This window comes from Symsagittifera roscoffensis, chromosome 1 (assembly GCF_963678635.1).
Source record: "Symsagittifera roscoffensis chromosome 1, txSymRosc1.1, whole genome shotgun sequence".
NCBI lineage: Eukaryota > Metazoa > Xenacoelomorpha > Acoela > Convolutidae > Symsagittifera > Symsagittifera roscoffensis.
Window position 1 is genome coordinate 95,635,254 of NC_087062.1, and position 20,416 is coordinate 95,655,669.

General features: G+C 44.7%; 1 protein-coding gene and 3 non-coding genes across 4 annotated transcripts in view; 3 read left to right on the plus strand and 1 right to left on the minus strand.

Moving 5' to 3' along the window:
• LOC134857265 (serine dehydratase-like) overlaps positions 1-20,416 on the minus strand; it is a 260,322-nt gene that overhangs the window by 143,020 nt on the left and 96,886 nt on the right. The gene's annotated exons all lie outside the window — the stretch shown is intronic.
• Positions 18,238-18,309, plus strand: Trnae-cuc (transfer RNA glutamic acid (anticodon CUC)). The gene has a single exon. It is a non-coding gene; the product is annotated as a tRNA-Glu (tRNA).
• Trnae-cuc (transfer RNA glutamic acid (anticodon CUC)) lies at positions 19,118-19,189 on the plus strand. The gene has a single exon. It is a non-coding gene; the product is annotated as a tRNA-Glu (tRNA).
• Trnae-cuc (transfer RNA glutamic acid (anticodon CUC)) lies at positions 19,704-19,775 on the plus strand. The gene has a single exon. It is a non-coding gene; the product is annotated as a tRNA-Glu (tRNA).

A 20,416-nucleotide genomic window follows, 5' to 3' on the forward strand; every position in this document is an offset into this window, starting at 1 on the left:
TTCATATCCAGGTTCCTCACTCTCTCTTTCATCTGCTCTGGACAACGTGCCAGTTTCATTAGTCCTCCCAAGTTTCCGTGGGTTATTGCGATCAATGTCAGAAGTCCATCTAGTCGCAGGTTCTGTATTCCATCCGTGAGCAGTATCGCCGGTCCTTTCACGAAACTCTCCGCTCCGAACGTCACGAACAAGGCTATTAGTTCCACTATCGATACTCTCACTACTGCTTGGAGGAATTCCTTTATCAAATAGTGCGAGACTTTCGGGTAAACTTTCGCCAAGAAGGACGCGGTCCATCCGGCTCCCAACCCTTCTAGCATGCTGTCTGTCCTTTCAAATCCCTCCTGTCCCTTCACTTCCTGGGTCCAGAAGGTTTCCAGAGTAATCTGACACATTCTGTTCACAAACTCCGCTGTCTTTTCTCCGGCATTTTCCGCCAGGTTCACCTCCTTCAACAAGTAGGCATGTATCTTCGTGATCATTACGGGGCCTTGCTGAAAAGCATCTGCACCCAATGCCGCTACTCTAGGATTCAGGTGTAGCCACTGGTTGGCTTCCGGCTTGGTTCTCAGAACCATCGCCTCCAGATGAGCTCTCGTCTCTAGTGAGTTTTTTCTTCTTGTGTCTTCACTTGCCACCTCCATTGCTCGGAACCATAAGTCGTTGGACATTGCCGTGATCACTCGATGGTCGTCGTCTATTCCCGGTTTCAGTTTGAGTTGCCGACTGAAGTTGGACAGTTCCAACCCCAGCACTTCGTCCAACACTAACACGTGTAGCGCGTGGTCCTTGAATCCTCTCATCGCGTTTGAGATATCTGACCATACTGCAGGCAGTTCAGCCTTAAGTGGCCTCAGGTTCTCCATTTCTATCATGCGATTCGCGGCCGATATGATCACATCATATTTTCCTTCCGAAAGTAAGGCTACCATTGCATACACAAACTTCAGTCCATCCGGGAAATGTGCATATCCCGGAGACAACGCGAATGCTACTCTCAATGCCACTTTATTGAATGACCCCTCCTTCGTCGCATCCACCACTTCACCCATCGACTCAAGGATGTCTTTTATCGCTGGCCATACTGCGTTTTCTGCTGTTGTAGGATCTCTGAGTCTGCTCAGAAAACCTCTACTGTGTAGATGGTCATTAATGCCAGCAAACACAATTATAATTGGGTTCAAGTCCGTCTGCCTTTGTACCCCTATAGCCAAAAACACTGATTGCAATAGGTCTAGGTCAACCGCGGCCAACATTATGACGTCCGGCCAAAACAAGGACTTGGAGGTGTACACGAACTCTGAATTCGCTACTACCATGATTTTGGCCTTCCTCATCTCTGCTTTGTCATAGGCGGCGAAGATGGTCTCATCTTTCTTTATCGCTGTCAATCCGCCATATCTCTGGGCATCACCATCTTGGTTCACTAGTTTTGGGTACACTCTCTCCTTCACATGACCAGGTGGTGTCGTCAGCTGCCTGAATATCTTCACGTGTTGTCCAATCGGCGCTCTCGCCGTCAGGAATCTTCCTGGTCTTTCTTTACGATTCCCCTCATCATGGTTCAATCTCACATCTTGCAACGGTCTCGCATTCACTGGTCCCATCGTGTTTTTAGAGGGCAGTCCCTCCAAATCAGCAAATCTCAAGGCCGTCGTGGAGCTGAAATTTATGCTAGCGGTTATCAACCAGTCTACGCCGGTTATTGAGTATAATCTGCTGACGGATAGCGTCGCTCCATTCAGCATCCTCCTTGCATCTTCGATGAAGCTTACTCTCTGGAGATCCAGCTTCATTAGTTCGTCTTTGTATATATGCCAAGGAGACGGTATGGATCTCGACCACAACAATGAGCCTCTGCTCGGTCTTTCCTCTCGACTGGTACTCGTCGTCTCCGATCTAGATGTGCCTGCTACTTCTTCGATTGGTTGGTTGACAGGTCCTATCCTTCTCCTAGGATGAATTGTTCTCCTCATCGGTGCTTCTCCCAACCGATCCTGCACGTCTGTTCTTCGACCTGGTTCGCTGGAGCTTTGTTGCCGGTAATTCGTGACGGCTGGGACCGTACCCAGGCGTGTTTCCAGGCTAGGAGGCACAAAGGTGGTAATCACCGCATCACTCACCGTTCCCTCTTCCTTCAGCACTCCTGTGTCAAAGAGTTCTGCTTCCAGCTCATCCAACCGTTCTTGGAAGACTCGATTCAACCAAGCTTGTCCTTCGATACTGTCGAAGTGGATGCCATCCGTGGTCAGTCTGGCCTGATCCATGGCTCTCAACTCATGTTCAATGTCCATGAGGATCATCCTTCCGGCATTTCGATTTGCTAGGTTCCTCAAGATGTTGTTCCATCTTATGACTCCTTCGTTGTGCCTTCTTCCTGATGCTGTCAGGCTTCTCGCGTTCATTGGCACCGTGCAAACGGTCAGTACCGCGCAACTGAACTTCTGCCAGAGAGTAGTGAACAAACACACCATCATTGACTCCCACAGTGCTTCCTGCTCGTCTGATCCTCTGGAGATATCATTCGTCCCAACTAAGATCATCACATTGGGAATCTTCCCTGGATTCATCAGTTCCACCATCCGATATAGTTGGGCTATCGTCGCGCCTCCAAAGGCCATCACCGTGGTGACACATGAGGTCCTCAAATTCGACAGCACTCTGACCAAGCTGTCTCCCAATATCAGATGAGATGTCCCGAGTGGTGGTTGCTGCAGGTTTACAGCCGGGCTCCAGGTAGCTCGATTGAAGCAGGCCCTCGGATCTGTCTCCGGAACTCCCGTGAAATTGTATTTCAATTGATTATTCTTCTGCACGTCTATTATGCGAGACACTTTCTTCGCTGGCATCTTTCGTACTTTCCTCTCTGGGATTCTCGAGCTCCCCATGAGTGGTGTCACGTTACTTATCCCTTGTCTGATCACGGTCTGGGAGAGTTGTACTCTGCCCGTATCGTCAATCGTTCCATAGGGTGCAGTCACCCCGGAACCTGGCGCATTCTTGTTAGCGACCAGTCGTCCCGCTGTCTCTATCAGTTTCCTCACTGTCTGTTCTACGACGGGGTCACCCAAGGTGTCACTAGGATCCGGGATTGTTACTCGATTCGTCTCTGCCTCTGCTGGAAGCCGTGTCTCCGTTGTTTGACTCATTTCTCGAGGCGTCAAGAGCTCCATCGGGGACTGCCCACGAGGAATATCCCTTGCAGGTATCACTTTCTCCATGGCCGTTGTCAACGCCATCTGCTCCGATCGCTCTTTGTATTCCTGCCTTAAGCGCTCGATCTCTTGACCCTGCTTTTTGTTGCAGTCTTCAAACAACTTTCTCCACATGTCCCGATCTTCCTCCATCTGGAGCATGCTTTTGGTCATCTCGTCCAGCTCCTTTTTCGTACTTCTCAGCTGATCGTTCATCTCGTCCAGATCTTGTATGGTTTGGTTCGTCTGAACCTTCTGTGTTACTTTCGCCCTTTTTGGTGGCACAGCTGCTCTCAGTGGTGAACCAGACGAGGTCGCCTCGCTGTTCATCTCCTGATGCATTATCGTCAGCCCAGGTTTAGGCTTAGAGGGCATTGGCATCTCACCTGGTTGGTAAGTCCTAGAACTTCCCAATCCAGGCTCATTCGCCAAGTCACTCCCTGAGAGAGCCCCGTTTCTCCACCTCATCACTCTCATGTTCGGGCGGTCTAGTACTCCTCTTTCTCCATATGCTGCCATCAACAGGACTTCCGTGGGGCGGTCCCCACGGTTGTCGTGCCCCAAGATGTTGATCAGGGCGGTCAGCAACATGACTACCTCTGGGTCCTCCAGAGCGAAGTCTCGATCGATCAGCCGACGATAGATCGCATCTATCATCGGTCCTACATATGCCTCTGCCAGGTCCATCAATTCATCCAAGTTGAAGTTGTCCATTCTATTGTTTTCAAGTTTGATTTGATTCGATTCGATATCTGACTCAAGTAAGTAATTTAAATGATCAATCAAGATCTAGAAAAGAAGTCACAAATATCACACTTGTCTGTTTCACCTTACATATATCGTTAAAATTTGCTTAAAAACAGTTCAGATAAAAAGATATTTATCCTAAAATTTATTAAAATGAATTGGTTTCTAAAATTTTGGAATTCGACCTAAGATTGGACAGTCCAAACTTTGGATCTATTCCCAAGATCGTCATTTAGTTGTTCATGGTCACTAACCCCTACTTACCCATGATCTTAATAACCTAACACATAACATAACATAACACACATATCACATATTACACACAACTTAGTCTTTGGCCTAACACCCTCTCGCACATCACTCAGCCTATACTTAAGTAATATTTCTTATGTAGATTTACTTGTATGTTCGTATCAGAGAATATCACGTGTACGAGCGCGTACAATTCCCGAGGATGCAGTCTTCCTCTGTTTGGATCGTACACTGGAAGCGAGAGCTCCTTCACGTCCATTTCCACAAGGAAGTCCCTCAGCCTCGTCAAAGACAAGACTAGGTTTTCTGGGTCCACGTGCTGCTTCTCTGTCGCCCTCGTTACCAAGACGCATAAGTATTTTCCCGGTATCTGCGACACCGCCGGAGGTAAGGCTGCTACGCCCCCTATCCCTGGTCTTTGCTTCTAAACGAATTCCACGTTTTTGTATTCCCTCTTAAAATCTGCCGCTAACGCTGTCCTAAAACTCATGTCTGCGGTGATTGCTATCGCACATGTTCTGTTTGTGAGTATGAAATCACTGTCTGTTAGTATTATGTTACTTGAATATTCATTTGGTAAGTTAAAATATGACTCAACTACCCTGCCTATGTCAGGTTTCTTAGGTTCTTCGCCTGTTTCTGCTTCTAAGTCTCCTGTTTCTCTTGCTATTCTTAATTTTTTTATTATCAAGTTTTCAGTGTGGGTAAGTCCTAACCCCACTCCCCGGACAAAATTATCCATCGACGTCTCCGTCGATCGCATACCGGGTATCAAGCCAAGGTTAGAAGCTGGAATGAGTAATCGTCCTTCCTGGGCAGCCCAGGAAGGATCATCTCGTTCAGTCTTGATGTATTTCATGCTTTCACGATCTACGTCTTGAATCGTGACGCTGGTCTCCTCTGGATCCGAGGTTGTTTCATTCAGCCACTCTAAGACACGCAGATTCGTCAGGTCTTGTTCATATGACTGCTGTTGCTCATCGTCGAATTCTACCTCGGGTTTCGACTAGTCGTCAACCCACTCATCGTTGTGATCATCGACTATGTCAATGTCTTGTGACACAGTTATCTCCTCTATGTCTTGTGACACAGTTATCTCCTCTAAACCCACTACTTCCTCTACTATTTTCTTTAGATCTATCCTATCCTCTACAAAGTCGTCACCGTAAGGATTGTATTTCTTTCTTGGTCTCGTCCCGTCCTTCTGACGAGTCTGCATCGTGAACGGAAGATCTGGTTCCAAGTTCTTGGGAACCTCTATCTGTTCGGGATCCTGCCAATCTTCCTCCGCGTAGGGTAAGGTTTCATCGTCCGCTTCGATCTGTTCGTTCGGATCCAGGTCCAGCGGTGTATCCGTACCTTCCTCTACGACTTCGTTTCCATCGTTCTTCTCCCTGGTGCCTTTTTCATTGACCTCACAAGCAGGATCCATCATCAGATAATCCCCTTCTTCCATGTCTGCAGGTATACACCAGTCTTCTGTCGATGGATTGTGTGGCTTTATATTCTCGTAGTGTGCGGCTCGGCCAGTACTCAGTCTATAAAAGCGTCCCTCCTGATGCACCTCTGTAATCATGAAGGGTCCCCTCCATTTTTTTAGGAGCTTTTTTGTCCCTTTCGGTGGTATAACGTTCTGGAATACCCATATGTAGTCTCCCACCGAGTAAGCCTTTGCACCAGCTGCTTTCTTGTCGAATCTTTTCCTCTGCCTTGCCTGTGCCTGCTGAGTGTTTCGTCTACACAAATCGTTCAGCTCCTGTTGGCGTCTGATCACATCCCTCACGTAGACCTGTGGGGACGTTTTCTTTCCCTCATATTCTGGGTAGAAGAAGGTTAAGGGTTAAGACTTTTCGTGTCCAGTTAGCATCATGTGTGGACTGACTCCAGTGGTGGAGTGTTGCGTGCTATTATATGCTCCCATCACCTGTGGAAGGTATTTGTCCCAATCATTCATGTACCTGGAACAATATACTCTCAGCATCGACACTAACGTCCTGTTCTGTCTTTCCACTAAGCCATTCGTCTGAGGGTGGTATGTCGTGGAGTGAGCCTGAGCAACCTGTGAGCGTCTCATAAGCTCTTTCGTAAGCTCTCCTACGAAAGCTGTTCCATTATCCGATTGAAACGTCATCGGACAACCATGTCTTGCTATCCACGTATTGATCAGGTGGTCGCATGTCTCTTCCGCCGAGGCAGTTATGCAGGGCACGGCCTCTGCATACTTCGTGAAATGATCTATCATGACCAGCACCTGATTATAACCATTGTCTTTCATGCATATCTTTTGGTGATCTATCTGCACCACATCGTTGAATTCAGACGACTCGATCGATTGTAAAGGAAATCGCAACTTCCTGGGATCCTTGACCTGTTGGCATGACAGACATGCTGTTACCCATTTCTCGCATGCCTTTTTCATCCCAGGCCACTCAAAGCGCTTCAGGATCCTCTGATATACTTTGTCGATCCCCTGATGGCCCATCTGATCATGTGACCTGAATAATAGTTCTGTCTGATAGAGTTGCGGTAACACTATCGCGTTATACTTGTATTGGACTCTGTCTTCCTCTCTTCTTTTGCAAGCCACGATCCCGTCCTTGTTCAAATATAACCTCCCTTCCTTCTGCATGAAGTATGGTCTCAGGATGCGATAACTATCCTCCTCGAGGTCCCCTTTATCCGGAGAACCATTCTCAATCCACCTTTTCAGGTTGCTTGTCATGCGATCATTTCTCTGCGCTCTTAGAAGGTCCGAGAGTCTGTATCTCGCCTTCAAGTATGTCTTCATGACCCTCATCTGACTATTCAGCTCGTTGGGCTGATGTGTGTCTTCTTCCATCTTAACGCACCAAATCTTCGCCAACGGTTGTGTTTCTTGTTCAAACGGCTGAAGATCAGTCCTGACTACCTCTTTCTGCGGCAACAGGCTTATCGAACGTTTCGATACCGCTATCGTTTCTAAGTCATCCGCTGCGTTGTCAAAGACTCTTTCGCTTGGTATAAGGTAGCGATCGCTGTCAGGATCCTGATACACCTCTCTGTCCAGGTCCCTTGCCCGAGTTTCCACTAGTAGCGTGTGTATCGCTAGTTCTGACAGTTCTGATCCCAAACTCGAGTTCATGTTTGAATAGGTGTCCATTCCTGAGTTTCGGGAATCATCATCCGTCGAAGAGGTTGTGCTGGAGACTGCACGCTCCTCCAGATCATGTCTGTGCTTTCTTTGCATCCATCTGAACTCCCCTGACAAAACCTTTTTCTCTAGGTCCTGTTTCTCATCAGGAATTTTCTCGTCTATCTCAGACTCCCCGGACAAATTTTCTTGTCCCGGGTGTTGATCTTGTGATCGCTGGTTCTTTTCATCATTCGTCTCCCCGGACAAATAGTCTTGCAGCTGATTTTGTTCTACCTTTTTACCTTCCTTATCCTGGTCCACGAAGGTGACGGTTTTCTTTCGCTTGCTGCTTCCCTGTTCTTTCTGTCCGTAAGAAGTACTGGTTAAAATCTCTTGGGGTATTGAGGATACTAGTTGCTGAACTATTGTCCTACAATCCCTCTCATTCTCTTCGTGCTGTCGTCTGGACGGCATGATCTTCGTTTTCTCACTGACAGTTAGCGATACCACTGCAGCTGTCCACTCGGGGTCATCTCTGGTCACTTCTCTTTCTAACAATCCACCCAGCATCCGCATCACCGGGTCCTCCTTGGACAGGATCTTTATCTCGGCTGCTTTCTCTACAGGTAACTCAGGGTGCCCTGGAATTGGATGTCCAGACTTATCCAACCATCTCGTTAAGGGAAGCGCTTCATAAGTTTCTTTGTCCAGAAACGAGAATCCCTCCTTTATTTCCGCCTGATTGGCCTGTTTCTGCTCCAATCTTTCATAGAACTCAGTTTTCTTGCTGAGGCTGTCAGCATTCTGGTGTTTATCACGCATCCTATGTTCGATTATCATATGGTAGCCATCCAATCTTACTATCCATCTACCAATATAACTCTGATCCATCGAGTAGGTCTTCAACCAGGATAACGCTCTGTTGTCCACGCGTAACTTGAAGGGAGCGCTCCCCAAGTATGTACGGTACTTCTCCACAAAGGTGACTACTGCAAACATTTCTGCTTTTGGTGCGCCATATTTCATCTCTGTGTCACTCAAGACTTTGCTGCCGTATGCAATGGGACGGAGAACTGTTCTTCCGTTCCATTCTTGCTCTTGATGCAAGATTCCTGAGATGGCTACCACCGATGCGTCTGTGTCGAGAACATACATGCCCTTTTCTGTAGGCATGCCCAGCACTGGCGCATCGCACAGTTCCCGCTTTATGTTCTCGAAAGCAACCTGTGTCTCATCGTTCCATTCGAACTTTTTCCCTTTGTTGCGCATCAGCTTCTGCATCGGGTACACCTTGTCCGCATATCCTTTTATGAATTCTCGGTAGTAATTGGCAAACCCTAGGAAGCTCAGGAGCTGTGTGTCCGTTCTGGGAGCTTTCCATGTCAACACTGCTTCCACTGCTTCCGGGTCCGGCCTCACACCATGCCTATCCACCATTCTTCCTAGGTACTTAATCGAGTCCCTAAGGATTTCACATTTCGATGGTTTGCACTTTAATCCTGCTCTTTTCATGCATCCAAAGACCTCATCGAGCCTATCAATGTGGTCTTCCAGGGTCGGTGTCGCTATGACTACGTCATCCACGTAACACATCACGAGGTTCCCGTACTTCTTGGTCACTCCAGTCAAAGCCTGCGCCATCAGTCTTTGAAAAGTGGCCGTTGCATTGCACAAGCCGAAGGGCATCCTCTTCCACTGGTACAATCCCAACTAGCACGCGAATCCGGTCTTCTCTCTCTCCTTTTTTCGCAGAGGGACCTGCCAGAAGGCAGAACCTAAGTCCAATGTGGTGAAGAACTTGGCATCACCAAGTTTAGATAGGCTCTCGTCTATTCGCGGTATCGGGTACGCATCTTTAATCGTTACAGCGTTCAAGTAAAGAAAGTCGCAACAAAATCTAAGCTGCCCCCTTTCTTTTTCGCCATTACTACCCCGCAAGCCCACGGCGATTTCGAGGGTTCTATCATGTCGTATTCAAGCAACATTTCTATTTCCGCTCGGCACGCTTCCGATTTATGTGGCGTCATTCGCCTTGCGCCTTCCCTATGGGGAACGGCGCCCTCTTCTAGTTCGATTTCGTGTTCGACGAAATTACAGCAACCGAAGTCTGCCTTATGTTTTGAAAACACATCAGCGTTCCGATTTAGGAGGTGCCGCAATTTTTCGAAATCTCCCTCACCTAATTTCCCTTTTAAATGTTCTATCTCTGGCAAAACCGGTTTGTCAGATTCTAATTCATATGACGAGGGGCGTTCCGGAAAAATCGAGCAGCTTGATAAGCCGTCGTCCGTTTCGGATTTCATTGAAAACAATTTATGAATAGATTTTAATTCATTAATCCTCTTTAAAATTTTATCTTTATTGGCATGATAAGGACAGTCTTTCACACTATATCTCTTCAAGTTTTGTGTCTCCTCATAGTCGGTCCTCATCGGCAAAGCGTAGCCAAGCTTCTTTCCACGCTGGATTGAAGCCGTGGTGTCCAGTGTGTTCAACAACACACTGACACACAGTCCGTTTCGCGTTACCGAGAAGCTCCGGCCTAAAATCACCGAACTCTGACTATTTGGATTCGGTACTAAGCAAACCTGTTTACTATCACTTAACGAATTCAAATTTCTCATTCTAAAAACTGCTACCACAGCTTGTCCTGGTTGTAATTTTACTTTTCTATCCAAAACAATTGGTACCTTGTTTTCGTCTGTTATTATCCTATTAATTGGTCTCTTAACATACTTTCGGTCCGGGTTTCTAATCCGTATTAGACCGTTGTTCAAGTCAATCATCACGTCAAAATTCCTGACAAAGTCTCTGCCCAAGATGAATTGGTCGGCGTCGTCCAGATTCTCTACCACCAGGAAGCTCATCCAAAGATCTCGTCCTCCCATGTGAAGGACCGTTATCGGTGTTCTTCCGGCTACGTAGATAGCTCCTCGATTTGCGGCGGCCAGTCGGAGATTTGTAGGAATCAGATCTTCCCGCGTGAAGCCCATCTTTTCCCAGGTTTTTATCGGCATCACACTCACCACCGCTCCTGTGTCCAGCAGCCCTGTGACTCCGATTTTTGTTCCGTTGGTGTCGAGCAGATGTGCTGTCACATCTGCTTCATATCCAATGTGTACCGCGTCTTGTTCCATCATGGCGTCATGGCCTATCCTGCGGACTTTGAGTTCCTCTTCACCCAAATAGATCTGCCCCATTTGGTCATCATATGTTGTTATATAAGTCCTGGTGTAGATACTGATTCCATCCACGTTCAGCATTATTTGATACGGCCCATAGACCTCCATGTAGCGTCCATGAAGTTTCTTCATGCGAGGGCCACCCGTCGTTAGTGGTGCTCGCACAGCTCTCGACTCGGTGCGTGGCTCCACCTGCCTCAGATAATCTGCATATGTGTCCAAATGCATCAAAGTGAACTCTGATGGTTCACTCAGATTTCTTATTACCTGCTGTCCAGCCACTGAGATTATCGACTGTATCTTATTTCCCTGCGGCACCATGCCGAACCTGTTACCGGAGATCACTTTAAGTTTCATGTCTAAACTGCTTGGTGTTTTCGTCTCCTCGAACTCCGTTGCTTCGAAGGTATTCAATTGCTCCTGAAGCTTTTCATTTTCCAGTTCAAGTTTCACTTTTTGTTCGATCTCTTTTGTCACCAATTCCTGCTGTACTCTATTCAGAGCATCCCTCGCGGCCGCCGTATAATCGACCTTGAAGTTGTGAGCCGCAGTTGCTGGTTCCGGCTCACGTGTCTCCTCTATTACCGCTTGCATTTTCTTTGCCGCCACCTCTTGAGGTTTATCCTTTCTGCGTGCCTCTGCTTCACTCAAAAGTCGAGCCTTGCTGGCTTTCACTCCTGACAACGCTTCTTCATGTCTTGGATGCTTAATGTCTGCCACTGCATCCCAGAATTGCGGACAATCTGATTCAAAATGACCTTCCAAGTTGCAAAAGAAACACCTCGGGCCGAATTTCGCAATTACTCCTCTCATGAAATCCTCATGGTCCAACTCTGACGCATCTTCGTCCTCGAGGCTAAAGTCTATTGCTTTCATGCCTTGTTTGTAAGCTGGGCATGCTGACACATGATGGTCCGTTGAACTGCAATTAGCACAAGAGCGTCTCTTGTCCATATCATCCCTCGGTTTGTACCAATTGTTGCCTTGGTTTGCTGGTCCGTTGTTAAAATTGCCATAATTGTTCTTGTAATATCCAGATCTCGAAGGAGGTTTCAACAAAAGATACTCCTTTGATTTGAGCCTCAACTCCTCCGGTGTTGGCGCATTAGTTGATAGTGGTGTGTAATGCGTTGCTAGCATCGTACGAAGTTCATCATTTTTCACACCATCGATGAATTTTGAGGCTACGGCCAGGTTCATCCTTCGGTTTGACTCATCCGGTTGGCTGCGTCTTCTCAGCATTTCCAAATCATCGAGAAACTTGTCTATCGTTTCATCTTCTCGTTGCCTCCGTTTCTCGAAGCGCATCATCGCCTGGTGCCCCTGCACCCCTGATCCAAAACGGTTTAACAAGATTTCGAAGATTTTCTCAGCAGTGTCACGTTGATATTGCTTCTTGGCCATGACACAGTTCAGGGCTGTCCCTTCTAAGTTGCTGGTGAGCGCGCTGCATTCCTGTCTCTCCGACAAGTCCTCTTCCTCGAAATGCAGCTTCATTACCTCTATCCAGGTATCAATACAGCTATCAGATTCGTCTTTGTAGCATCTTGGTTTCTTAAAGACTCTTCTGGACTTCTCACTGCGTTCATTGGTTCTTGATAACCTTGTCAGGAATGTCTCCAAAGACCTGTTTAGGGGTTCAAATGCTGTGGCCATTGCCGTAGCATCCCTTGAGTGTCCCGCTTGAGTGTCCTCACACCTCGTCGAAGGCTCTGTGTGCGGTGCATCCCTGCAATCCGAATCACCGTGAGCGCTTCCCGCTTGGCCCACATGACTCCTCCTCGGGCTTGCATGCCCCCTGTTGCCGGAATCACTTCTCCCAGTCGCATGTGTGCTTTGCGTTGGTCGTTCGTTAGAGGTTCGTCTGTTCCCCGTTGAACTTGCTCTACTGTTCGGGCCCCATGCACCATTACCCCTTGTGGCATAGCCTGACGAACTGCCCCTGCCTCTAGTGGATCCATACGTCTTCCTCCTTTGATGTTCATTGAAGTTCACCCTCGGTTCCCTGCTGGGACCTCCCGAGTTCGGCTCTCCTTCTTTTGGTCCACTCTTGCTGCTTAGTAGCCCGTCCAACCTATCCATGATAGCCTGAGTTCGCCGCTCCATCATGGCGTCTATCTTTGTGTCAAGAGTCCCAAGAGACTGCTCTTGCTGAATTCTTAACCTCTCCATGTCGTCTCTTAAGCGTAACTCTCGCTGTTCCGCCTCTCTGGTCATTCGCGACAAGTTCTTCGCCATATGCTCGTCCGTTCTTTCTTTCAAGCGTTTTTAGCTCCTGCCAACTTCTTGTCTGTTGCGGTTTATTTCTTCCCGCAGACTTTCTCTTTCAATGTGAACTGCTCTTTCTAGTTCACTCATCCTTATTGACATCTGCTCGTTTTGTTCTCCTAAGCTGTCCACTATGTTGTTTAAGGCTTCCTCTAGTGCTGCCCCGTTATCCACGAGTGGCGTCACTAGTGGTGGTGTAACCCTGTCGGTCCCAGGTAACTTCGTGCTTGTCGAGATCCGGGCCTTGACTCTCTGCTTCAACGTCTTTTCATTATTTATTTCAGGATCCATTAACGCGTTGCCGAGCCCTCTGGTTCTACTCTCTCCAGGTTGTGGCTGCGAACTTGCCCTAATCGCGAAGTCTTTTGACTGGCAGGTGTGTTTGCCTCTTTGCTTATCGTTGTCACTACACCAAATTTGTCCATGGTTCCAGTCTCTCTTCCGACGTGTGCCTCACTCTCCTGGATCGAACTATTGAGGCTGACTTGAGATCCAAAGTCCCCTTGCTCCTCTTCATCCTCTTCCTCCTGGGACTCACCATCGTTTCCTGCTCCTCCTCCCATGCTGAATGGAAAGATGTTTCCAAAGGTGTTCTTCATTCTTTCTGAGAACGATGATGACGTTGTTTGTTTCCCAGTTCCGTTTGCCATCATAGTGTTGTCTGTCGGAGATCTTCTAGTTGCCGTTACTTCAGTTGAGATGTCGGACAGTTCCGACATCTCTTCTCGATCCAATGTCCCGGTGGAAGTGGCAAAATCATGGCCTTGTTCTACCGGAGTAGTTTCACTCGCCAGCCTTCTGCCTCTCCCTTCCAGTCCATTTACTTCCTGGTTGTCGTTCATGGTATGGTCTGTATTGACCTCCACTTCTAACAGTTCTTTTCGCTCTTCTGAGGTCTTCTGACTTCTCGTTTCAACCATTCTGCCTGAAACCGTCCCTTTTTTATCAGACCGGGATCGCTTGATCCAATCCCCAAAAGGATCGGTCATCGTCTTTCTCTGCTCCTCAGGTATGAATTTCCTAGAGATATTACCTCGTTTTGGTATCCTTGACTTGTCTAGACTCATTCTCTATTTGTCACTTTCTAATGCCTATTCTTGACTCAATTGCTAGAGACCTTATAGTTTTATTAACAATAATAATGACACAACACAATAAATTTCACCAGATTCTATTAAAAAGTGACCACGAATCCCTGTATGTTATCAGAGTACACTTTGTATAAAATTTATTCACACTAACCGAATATCGGTGGTAAGATTTGAAAACTAACACAATATGATGTTATCAGTCAATTTAAAAGATAGTGTACTCACTACCCAATCAAGCACAGTTTATATTGATTTAAAATCAAAAAAAAAAATATATATATGTATTTAATGTCAAACTATGAATACCTCTATGAAAAAAACGTATGTGTAATGTACTCTTAGTCGGTCGCAGTACAATAGTCGAACCTATCTTTTAAAGAAAAAGCTTTCCCTGCTCGGTGCTGCACCAAACAGACAAAACTTTGAAGGCAGTAATTTTCTCAAGTGGGCGTCTATTGCACCCACCGAGTACTGTGTTACCTATCTGCCTTTGGACTGCCCGAGCTAGACCTACTAAAATCCTCAGGGCAGTCACGTTTCCCAAAAACGTATTATGTTACAATCCACACCAATGAATCACGCTCTTTTTTATTTAGACTTAGTGTCGCGAATATCCGAGTTCGGACCTGTTTTGTTTTGGTCTGGTTCTTATTGAAAGGCAAGTTACCAGTGCAGTCACTGATACCTAGCCTGTGTGCTAATAACCTAATACCTCTCACTTTTTAGTCTTTCTTTCGTCTACCTAAGTCCTTTAATAAAATAATACCCCTCCGGGTTGGCACAAATAGGACCCTTCCGGACTAACAAAATCTAGACCCTTCCGGATTGGGACCCCTCTGAGTTAGTTAATATAAGACCCCTCCGGATTTGGACCCCTCCGAATTAGCAACTATAAGACCCCTCCGGATTCGGAACCCTCTTAACTTGAGAAAAAAAAATTTTTTTTTTTTTTTTTTTGACCCTTCCGGATTGGGAAAAGTAGCTTTTCGGAGATTCCCTTCTTTCAACCTATACCCCTCCGGATACGTTCTCCGATGCAATTTTGCTCTTTCAATTAACTAGGAAGGGTATGCACTACTTTCCTAGACCCTTCCGGATTGAAGTTAAGCCTCTTATTTGACAATTCACACTAACGGTGAAGGGTCTTATCGCTCGCCTAACTTCGGCTCGCTTAAGCTTTTGCTGTGCCTTTAGCCTTCCCTTTTCGTCTAGAACAGCCTAAAGTTACTTTATTCAACCGCTATTACCTTTTGTTAGGGGTATAAGGGCTTTTCTAAAAAAAATTTTGTAAAACGTGAAGGGTGTACCCTTCCAAATTGAGGAATTTGCTAAAAACAATCTCAAAAAATTTTCACGCTTACTTTTCCGAAAAACTTTTGTCCCTATCAGTAAGCTCAGCTAATTTCTGATCTATTGGCACCAAGATCAACTCGTTATACCCAGTAGTTCCAAAGTTATCAACCAAAACGTCTTTTTCCTAAACTCAAAAATTTTTCTCTTTTATAGGTTCCGCCTAACTTTTTCCGCAAATCAGGTCCTTTCGACCTAAAAATTATTGATCCGAGCTCAGAAGGCCTATACTCTTCTAGTTCAATGCAAAAGACCCGATCTAAAACGCTTTTGCTAAAAAAATTTTGCGAAAAACTATGCTACCTGTACCCCTCCGGATTGATGAATCCACCAAATCAAACACGTTAAGTTCGATTACTCTGCAACCGGGAAGGCTTTCGGGTAGCGGGTTTTAAAACTTGTAGATTCACTAGTGGACGTTGTCCGAACAACTATTTTTACTGTTCTAACTCAAAAATTTCAAAAAATTTTCTGAATTTTTAGTGTTTCGGTTTCTCAAAAATCACGAAATTTCGGTTCTCGGTACCAAAATAGTTCCAACCACTTTCGAACTAAACTTAACCGGTTCTCTCTATTATGGTAGTGCAGTTACGATGTAACACACTAACTTAGTGCTTCTTTCCGTTTCAAAAAAATATCGATATTACAAAAATCGCGACTTGTGGGGGGATCAAAATATCGCTATTTTGACCCTAAAAACCGGTCTGTTTTCGTTGTTTTTCACTGAAAAACGATATAAGACTATTAATATAGGCTCTATAAGTAATAATAATAGTAATACTATACCCCTCCGGGTTTGTTCAATATCCGAATTAAGGTGCTTAACTCGGATATTCGCAGTTCGGTGAAGGGTCACTACAGTGCAGCACTGTCGAGCCCCCCACAGATTACTATCTTAACTTTTGTACCAAAAGGGATACAAAACTTGTTAACGATACCCAACAGTCGATTGTTGTTGTCGTTGAGCCTCTTCTTGTTGCTCCTTGTACTGCTTGCCGGATCAGCCTTCTGCCAAGACCCTTCCGAATTGAGCGCAAATCAGCTGACCCTTTCGGATTGAGCGCAATTTATCATTAACGTGCTTAAATGCTCAAATAACCCTACAGTACAAGCCTCACAAACGGGCTACAAAACTGATCGTAACAATCCTGACTGATATAAATGCCTGTAACAACAATATATCTATCAACAACAAACGGGGGGTTGGATCACATCTTGTCTGGGGGGATGATTTCCACTGATTTTTTTACTTTTTTACTGTTTTTGGTTTTTTCGGCAATTTTTTATGTTTTTTGTTTTTCTTGGGTACTATACTACTTTTTGTTTGGTTTTACTTATATCTTTAAGTGTTTTTGGTCACAAACCACTCAGGGGATGAGGGGTTCGCGATTCCCCCCACCCTTCCTGGTTCGTGAATTTTCGGTCTTAACTAGGTTAAAAAAACTATTCACGGTAATCCGGAAGGCTTCCGCGTTCCGAACTACCCTTCCGCCCCGGCGGTTTAGACCCATTAAGGGCGTTAATTTGAGCATCCGCTCGGCGCGGAGTGCTCGTTAACGGTTCTGCCGGTCATGATGCTAAAAAAGAATAACACCCAGGAGCGCCATAAAAACATACATGTAACATTCGCCCGGAAGATACATATCGACGGAAAACAAAACTAAGTCTTAAGACGACTGGCTAGCGTCTAAACAGAGCTTTGCATGCTTTTCACCGTCTCTACCAAGCCAGTACTTTTCGGTGGTCTTTTCTAACATCGGGTCGACAAAAACGTTACTGCCTTCGGCTTCGGTCAAAACACTCAAATTAACTAGATTACATGCAGAAATAGTGAGCTCATGGCTGGGTCTCAGTATCCCCAGACCACGAGGTCACTCCTAAAAACAGGGCTACTACTTATTATATTACTATTGTTTTTGTTCAGTAGATAAAAATCATCATCTCCATCGAAGATGGATCAACCCTTTCCCCCAACTCCTAGCTTCTCATCCCTATCAAAATGAATCCAGATATTAATTAAATTCAAGTCAGGACATGACAGGAAGCTAAAAGTTTATGCAACAGGATAAAAATTTCAGTTCCTTTACCCTTCCGGATTGATGAATCCGCTGGATCAAGCTTGTTAATCTTGACTTCCTCTTAATCCGGAGGGCTGTCCTCCACCCTTGTTCGCAACGGCCTTGCAACTATTGTAGCAGCACAATAGTTGCAACTCGGAGTGTTCTTCTGTTACTCTGTAACTCGTTGCTGTTTTCCGATCTCAATTTCGTTGTTGTTGCTAGCGCAGCTAATGTTGTTCTCTTTTTCTTTCTCGCTTTAGTCAAAATGGCCGTTTCTGACGTTACCAGAAATATGACGTCATAATTCGAATTTTTGAAATTTTAAAATACCAGAATATTCTAGCCCTCACCGTTTGGCCAATCGTTCCAATAACGTTCTTAGTTCGTAATAACCACCAATCCGGAAGGCTCGCTGCTAAAAACTCGAAGTCTGCATAAATTGCATTTTGGCCATTCTGGTCGAATGTCACATTCATTTTTCAATTGATTTTTTCTTCCTATTAACTATTACGCTCAATTGAGTTCTTTAAGTTTTCTTTGAAGTTGTATAGGTTACAAGCACTTAAATTGTTGAAAAACTTCATGAATCGATCAGAGCAGAAAACTTCTGCGTGTTTATCTTCAAATAGAAAAACGTGCCATTAAGGCGCTCACTGTATTCGAAAAAAAATCACAATTAACCTTGATATTGCAGTTGGTCTAGCGGTTAGGATCTGTGGCTTCACTAACAAGACACGGGTTGGACTCCCGGAATGGAAAATATATAAAAAAAATTAAATTAATTTTTTTTCCTACCAGCTATTACGCTGAATTGAGCTCTTTGAGAGTTTTTTGAAGTTGTATAGGATACAAGAACTTAAAATGTTGCAAAACTTCTTGGATCGAGCAGAGCAGAAAACTTGTGCGTGTTTATCTTCAAATAGAAAAATCGTGCCATTAAGGCGCTCACTTAATTCAAAAAAAAATCAGCGAACATTGACATCCCAGTTGGTCTAGCGGTCAGGATTTATAGCTCTCACCCACAAGGCCCGGGTTCGACTCCCGGACTGGGAAATCTATTCACTTTTCAATTGATTTTTGCTTCCTATTAACTATTACGCTCAATTGAGTTCATTAAGATTTTTGTGAAGTTGTATAGGATACAAGAACTCAAAATGTTGCAAAACTTCTTGAATCGATCAGAGCAGAAAACTTGTGCGTGTTTATCTTCAAATAGAAAAACGTGCCATTAAGCCGCTCACTGTATTCCAAAAAAATTCAGCTAACATTGACATCCCAGTTGGTCTAGCGGTCAGGAGTTGTGGCTCTCACCCAAAAGGCCCGGGTTCGACTCCCGGACTGGTAAATCTATTCATTTTTCCATTGATTTTTCCTTCCTATAAACTATTACGCTCAATTGAGTTCTTTAAGTTTTCTTTGAAGTTGTATAGGTTACAAGAACTTAAATTGTTGAAAAACTTCAAGAATCGATCAGAGCAGAAAACTTGTGCGTGTTTATCTTCAAACAGAAGAACGTGCCACTTAGGCGCTCACTGTATTCGAAAAAAAATCACATTTAACCTTGATAATGCAGTTGGTCTAGCGGTTAGGATCTGTGGCTTCACTAACAAGACACGGGTTGGACTCCCGAAATGGAAAATATATTTAAAAAAATAAATTAATTTTTTTTCCTATCAGCTATTACGCTCAATTGAGCTCTCTGAGAGTTTTTTGAAGTTGTATAGGATACAAGAACTTAAAATGTTGCAAAAACTTCTTGGATCGATCAGAGCAGAAAACTTGTGCGTGTTTATCTTCAAATAGAAAAAACGTGCCATTAAGGCGCTCACTTAATTCGAAAAAAATTCAGCTAACATTGACATCCCAGTTGGTCTAGCGGTCAGGATTTGTGGCTCTCACCCACAAGGCCCGGGTTCGACTCCCGGACTGGGAAATCTATTCATTTTTCAATTGATTTTTGCTTCCTATTAACTATTACGCTCAATTGAGTTCACTAAGATTTTTGTGAAGTTGTATAGGATACAAGAACTCAAAATGTTGCAAAACTTCTTGAATCGATCAGAGCAGAAAACTTGTGCGTGTTTATCTTCAAATAGAAAAACGTGCCATTAAGCCGCTCACGATATTCCAAAAAAATTCAGCTAAAATTTACATCCCAGTTGGTCTAGCGGTCAGGTTTTGTGGCTCTCACCCAGAAGGCCCGGGTTCGCCTCCCGGACTGGGAAATCTATTCATTTTTCAATTGATTTTTTCTTCCTATTAACTATTACGCTCAATTGAGTTCATTAAGATTTTTGTGAAGTTGTATAGGATACAAGAACTGAAAGTATTGCAAAACTTCTTGGATCGATCAGAGCAGAAAACTTGTGCGTGTTTATCTTCAAATAGAAAAACGTGCCATTAAGGCGCTCACTGTAATCCAAAAAAAAGTACAGATAACATTAATATCCCAGTTGGTCTAGCGGTCAAGATTTGAGGCTCTCACCCACAAGGCCCGGGTTCGACTCCCGGACTGGGAAAACTATTAATTTTTCAATTGATTTTTTCTTCCTGTTAACTATTACGCTCAATTGAGTTCTTTAAGATTTCTTTGAACTTGTATAGAATACAAGAACCTAAATTGCTGAAAACTTCATGAATCGTTCAGGGCAGAAAACTTGTGCGTGTTTATCTTCAAACAGAAGAACGTGCCAATTAGGCGCTCACTGTATTCGAAAAGAATCACATTTAACCTTGATATTGCACTTGGTCTAGCGGTTAGGATCTGTGGCTTCACTATCAAGACACGGGTTCGACTCCCGGAATGGGAAATCTATTAAAAAAATTAAAATTAATTTTTTCTTACTATTAACTATTACGCTCAATTGAGTTCTTTAAGTTTTTTTTGAAGTTGTATAGGTTACAAGAACTTAAATTGTTGAAAAACTTCAAGAATCGATCAGAGCAGAAAACTTGTGCGTGTTTATCTTCAAATAGAAAAACGTGCCATTAAGGCGCTCACTGTATTCGAAAAAAAATCACATTTAACCTTGATAATGCAGTTGGTCTAGCGGTTAGGATCTGTGGCTTCACTAACAAGACACGGGTTGGACTCCCGGAATGGAAAATATATAAAAAAAATTAAATTAATTTTTTTTCCTATCAGCTATTACGCTCAATT